Source organism: Mustelus asterias, chromosome 13 (genome assembly GCF_964213995.1).
Source record: "Mustelus asterias chromosome 13, sMusAst1.hap1.1, whole genome shotgun sequence".
Lineage (NCBI taxonomy): Eukaryota > Metazoa > Chordata > Chondrichthyes > Carcharhiniformes > Triakidae > Mustelus > Mustelus asterias.
In genome coordinates, this window is record NC_135813.1 from 4,880,566 (window position 1) to 4,886,565 (window position 6,000).

The 6,000-nt window shown below is 50.1% G+C and overlaps 1 protein-coding gene and 1 long non-coding RNA gene across 3 annotated transcripts in view; one reads left to right on the forward strand and one right to left on the reverse strand.

Moving 5' to 3' along the window:
• Positions 1–2,899, forward strand: part of nup214 (nucleoporin 214) — a 211,644-nt gene extending 208,745 nt beyond the window's left edge. The window contains exon 37 of the mRNA XM_078226236.1: positions 2,720–2,899. The gene's annotated coding sequence lies outside the window, so the exon portion shown is untranslated. The remainder of the gene's footprint in view (positions 1–2,719) is intronic.
• The window catches only part of LOC144502391 (uncharacterized), a 680,705-nt gene that overhangs the window by 99,632 nt on the left and 575,073 nt on the right, over positions 1–6,000 (reverse strand). The window lies entirely within an intron of this gene.

Genomic DNA, 6,000 nt, shown 5'->3' on the forward strand with positions numbered 1-6,000 from the left:
GGCTGAATGTCACTCCCACGTCCCTGTGCTAATTCTGCTCCCTTCTCAATTTCCTCTTGCCTGCATTTGCCGCTATCGTATGCGATGATATTATGTTCCGTGAGGAATCCGATTACATTATCCTATTGAAGAGTGTTTGGATCGAGGTGTCTGGTGTGGGAAATGTTTCAGCTCACCCATGCCTGCCACAGGACGGTTTACCATCTACCGTGGTGGGGATTCAAGCCTCGGACCCCAGAGCATTGCCCCAGGTTTGTGGATTACCCGTCCAGTGGCCGGTACCACTAGGCCGCAGGAAGGGGAAGTGGCTCTGGTGTGGGGAGTCAGGTACATACAACAGTTTTAAGAGAGAGATCAGGAAGCACCTTCCCCGCTGTCACAGAAACCTGGAACTCTCTCCCCAACAAGGTTGTCCATGTTTTCAATGACCGAGGCTGCTCGATTTTCAGTGGGGAAGGGGATATGGAATAAGAAGTAAAATAAAGTTTTTTATTAGTGTCACAAGTAGGTTTGCATTAACACTGCAATGAAGTTACTGTGAAAATCCCATAGTCGCCACACTCCTGTTCGGGTACACTGAGGGAGAATTTAGCACGGCCAACGCACCCTAACCAGCACGTCTTTTGGACTGTGGGAGAAAACCGGAGCACCCGGAGGAAACCCACGCAGACACGGGGAGAACATACAGACTCCGCACAGACAGTGACCCAACCTGGGAATCGAACCCGGGTCCCTGGCGCTGTGAGGCAGCAGTGAACCCGGGTCCCTGGCGCTGTGAGGCAGCAGTGAACCCAGGTCCCTGGCGCTGTGAGGCAGCAGTGAACCCGGGTCCCTGGCGCTGTGAGGCAGCAGTGAACCCGGGTCCCTGGCGCTGTGAGGCAGCAGTGAACCCGGGTCCCTGGCGCTGTGAGGCAGCAGTGAACCCGGGTCCCTGGCGCTGTGAGGCGGCAGTGAACCCGGGTCCCTGGCGCTGTGAGGCGGCAGTGAACCCGGGTCCCTGGCGCTGTGAGGCAGCAGTGCTAACCCGCTGTGCCGCTCTAAAGTTGGATAAAGGTACGAATCAGCCGTGATCTAATTGGATGGCGGAGGAAGCTGGACAATTGGCTGTCCCGCTCTGATCTTAGTAATTGGTCTCTGCGTCCAAATCATTTAAACAAATAAGAATTAACAAAAGGTCCAAATGTTGAACTCAACAATACACCATCCTCGTCTTCAACCCATCTTCTACCCAGCTGAGGGTGTACTATTTAATTTTGTCTGTTTTTCATTTGGTAGCTTATCCAAATGAACTACATTACACAGAATTTAACTATCCACTTGTTTATTGGGAACATTCCTAGCATCCATTGCCTCTTGTTCCATTCTATCGTGGCCTTGCCTGCAACACTCACATCCCCTGAGGACAATTTTAAACAAAAGTTACTTAGACTGACCATTCAGAATTGCCTTACTTGCTACACAATGCTAACATCACTTTCTGTCACACCCATGCTTAAACGTTTGGTAGGCGGGTCCTTGAACAGGATCTAGAATCATAGAATCCCGACAGTGCAGAAGGAGGCCATTCAGCCCATTGCATCTGCACCGACAACACCCCTATCCCCGAAACCCCACATATTTACCCTGCTAATCCCCCTGGCGCTAAGGGGCAATTTAGCACGGCCAATCCACCTAACCCGCACATCTTTGGAGTGTGGGAGGAAACTGGAGCACCCGGGGGAAACCCACGCAGACACGGGGAGAATGTGCAAACTCCACACAGTCACCCAAGGTCAGAATTGAACCCGGGTCCCTGGCGCTGTGAGGCAGCAGTGCTAACCACTGTGCCACTCCAGGATATGGTATATTTCCCAGAAACATATCAGAGAGGCAACATCAGACCGTGATGTTAGAGTTGCCTACTTATAGTGTCATACATTGCATTAATGGATGGCCCCTTTACCATCAGCCCATTTATATCACTCTTTGGTCACATCACAACCTTCTCATAGAATGTCACAGCACAGGAGGCCTTTCAGCCCATTGCGCCTTTGCTGACTCTTGGAAAGAGTGATCCAATCCATCGCCCCCTCACAACCCTCCACCCCATAGCCCCAACATTTTTCCTTTTCAAGTATTTATCCAACTCCTCTTTGGAAGTTGCTATTCCAAAGAATTGATAGCACAGAAACAGGCCATTCAGCCCAAATGCTTCAGATGAGGCAATTCCCATCACTTTTAATCTTACCCCACCACCGTATCCTTATCGATACCATTCACCTCAACCACTCCCCGCGGGACTGAGCTCCACATTCTCCCCGCTCTCTGGGTAAAGAATATTTTCCTGAATTCCTCATTAGATTTCGAACCATAGTAAAGTAAAGCTATAGCAGAGAAGGAGGCCATTCGGCCCACCTTGCCCATGCCAGACAAAGGACACCCAGGTGCTCTTTCTAATCCCACCTTCCTGCACCCGGCCCATAGCCCTGTGGCTTACAGCACTTAAGATGCAGATCCAGGTACTTTTTAGAAGAGCTTAGGATCTCTGCCTCCATCACCAACTCGAGCAGCGAATTCCAGATTTCTTCCTCATGTCCCCTCTACACCTACTGCCACTTACCTTGAATCTATGTCTCCTGGTTCTAGAATTCTCCGTCAAGCAAAACAGTTTTATCCTTGTTTGAGACTATCACACATTGACGGCCCAAACATTTCGAATCTGTTTTTGCCGTTCTTTCAGGAAGTGATGAGACAGAGTACAGGAATGGAATAGAGAATCTGGTGAACTGGTGCAGCGACAATAATCTCCCCCTCAATGTCAACAAAACGAAGGAGATTGTCATCGACTTCAGGAAGCGTAAAGGAGAACATGCCCCTGTCTACATCAACGGGGACGAAGTAGAAAGGGTCGAGAGCTTCAAGTTTTTAGGTGTCCAGATCACCAACAACCTGTCCTGGTCCCCCCATGCCGACACTATAGTTAAGAAAGCCCACCAACGCCTCTACTTTCTCAGAAGACTAAGGAAATTTAGCATGTCAGCTACGACTCCCACCAACTTTTACAGATGCACCACAGAAAGCATCCTTTCTGGTTGTATCATAGCTTGGTATGGCTCCTGCTCTGCCCAAGACCGCAAGGAACTACAAAAGGTCGTGAATGTAGCCCAATCCATCACGCAAACCAGCTCCCATCCATTGACACTGTCTACACTTCCTGCTGCCTCGGCAAGGCAACCAGCATAATTAAGGACCCCACCCACCCCGGACATTCTCTCTTCCACCTCCTTCCGTGGGGAAAAAGATACAAAAGTCTGAGATCACGTACCAACCGACTCAAGAACAGCTTCTTCCCTGCTGCTGTCAGACTTTTGAATGGACCTACCTCGCATTAAGTTGATCTTTCTCTACACCCTAGCTATGACTGTAACACTATATTCTGCACTCTCTCCTTTCCTTCTCTATGAACGGTATGCTTTGTCTGTATAGCGCGCAAGAAACAATACTTTTCATTGTATGCTAATACATGTGACAATAAATCAAAAGTGTTATTCCAGATCGTAACAACACACTGTGTAAAATGTTCTCGTCTGTCTGCTGATTGCTTAGTCAGTTATTTTCGATATGTCTCCTGTGATTACTGAGCCTTCTACCTGCATGAAGGGTTTTTAAAAAAATTTATTCGTTCAAAACTATTTAATGATTAAAAAATTGAGGATTAAACCTTTAACACAAAGCGAGTTATAATCTTGTAATTTTGATGCTAATAAATCAGCCTGAGATTATGCGTATCATTACATTTATTAGACGTGATAACTGCGGCCTCAGGATTTGTGGGAATGACATTTAATCCCCTGGTGTTTAGTGAGTGCTGGTTTTCAAAAACGTAATGCTTTGCAACTTGTCACATCTCGAGGTCGATGCTGCAGAATGCCAACACTTTGCAGTAACTTGTGTGAGGTACTGTCCCGGGGGCAGGAGCAGCCTGACATTAATGGTCATCTTCCTCTTCTCCATCCCCGCCCCCCCAACCCCCCGCCAGCTCCTCTCTCCATTTTTTTCCATACCACCTCTTGGGTGGCACGGTGGCACAGTGGTTAGCACTGCTGCCTCGCAGCACCAGGGACCTGGGTTCAATTCCGGTCTTGGGTCACTGTCTGTGGAGTTTGCACATTCTCCCCATGTCTGCGTGGGTTTCCTCCGGGTGCTCTGGTTTCCTCCCACACTCCAAAGATGTGCAGATTAGGTGGATTGGCCATGCTAAATTACCCCTTAGTGTCCCATTACAAATTTTTACAGATGCACCATAGAAAACATCCTTTCTGGATGTATCGCAGCTTGGTATGGCTCCTGCTCTGACCAAGACCTCAAGAAGCTACAAAGGGGTGTGAACATAGCCCAGTCCATCACGCAAACCAACCTCCCATCCACTTACTCCTTCTACACTTCCCGCTTCCTCGGAAAAACAGCCCCAGCATAATCAAGGGCCCCACGCAGCCCGGATATTCTCTCTTCCACCTTCTTCCATCGGGAAAAAGATACAAAAGTCTGAGGTCACTCAGACGGACTCAAGAATAGCTTCTTCCCTGCTGTCATCAGACTTTTGAATGGACCTATGTCGCATTAAGCTGATCTTTCTCTACACCCCAGCTGTGACTGTAACACGATATTCTGCACTCTCTCCTTCTCCCCCATGTGCTCTATGAACAGTATGCTTTATCTGAATAGCACGCAAGAAACAATACTTTTCACTGTGTCCCAATACATATATTAATAAATCAAATTTTTAAAAAACATTAGCCATGGTAAATGTGTGGGGTTACAGGAATAGGGTGGGGGAGAGGACCTGGGTAAGATACTCTGTCAGAGTTGGGGCAGACTCAATGGGCTGAATGGCCTCATCTGCACTGTAGGGATTCTATGCTTCATTCCATTTGTTTGTCCAACAGCCATGGAACAGCCCACACTTCCTTTGCGTGAGACTTGTAGAGACACCTGATTCTCAGTGGCTGACATGTGGGGGCGATTTAAATTTTCAGTCAAAAGGTCGTGAGTTTGAGTCCCAGCCCAGACTCTTGAGTTAGAACATCTAGGCTGACACTCGCAGTGCAATACACTCACACTGTCAGAGGGTCAGTACTGAGGGAGTGCCGCACTGTCAGAGGGTCAGTGCTGAGGGAGTGCCGCACTGTCAGAGGGTCAGTACTGAGGGAGTGCCGCACTGTCAGAGGGTCAGTGCTGAGGGAGTGCCGCACTGTCAGAGGGTCAGTGCTGAGGGAGTGCCGCACTGTCAGAGGGTCAGTACTGAGGGAGTGCCGCACTGTCAGAGGGTCAGTACTGAGGGAGTGCCGCACTGTCAGAGGGTCAGAGCTGAGGGAGTGCCGCACTGTCAGAGGGTCAGTGCTGAGGGAGTGCCGCACTGTCAGAGGGTCAGTACTGAGGGAGTGCTGCACTGTCAGAGGGTCAGTACTGAGGGAGTGCTGCACTGTCAAGAGGATCAGTGCTGAGGGAGTGCCGCACTGTCAGAGGGTCAGTACTGAGGCAGTGCCACACTGTCAGAGGGTCAGTACTGAGGGAGTGCCGCACTGTCAGAGGGTCAGTACTGAGGGAGTGCCACACTGTCAGAGGGTCAGAGCTGAGGGAGTGCCGCACTGTCAGAGGGTCAGTGCTGAGGGAATGCTGCATTGTTAGAGGGTCAGTACTGAGGGAGCGCCGCACTGTCAGAGGATCAGTACTGAGGGAGTGCCGCACTGTCAGAGGGACAGTACTGAGGGAATGCCGCACTGTCAGAGGGTCAGTACTGAGGGAGTGCCGCACTGTCAGAGGGTCAGTGCTGAGGGAGTGCCGCACTGTCAGAGGGTCAGTGCTGAGGGAGTGCCGCACTGTCAGAGGGTCAGTACTGAGGGAGTGTCGCATTGTTAGAGGGTCAGTGCTGAGGGAGTGCCGCACTGTCAGAGGGTCGGTGCTGAGGGAGTGCCGCACTGTCAGAGGGTCAGTGCTGAGGGAGTGCTGCACTGTCAGAGG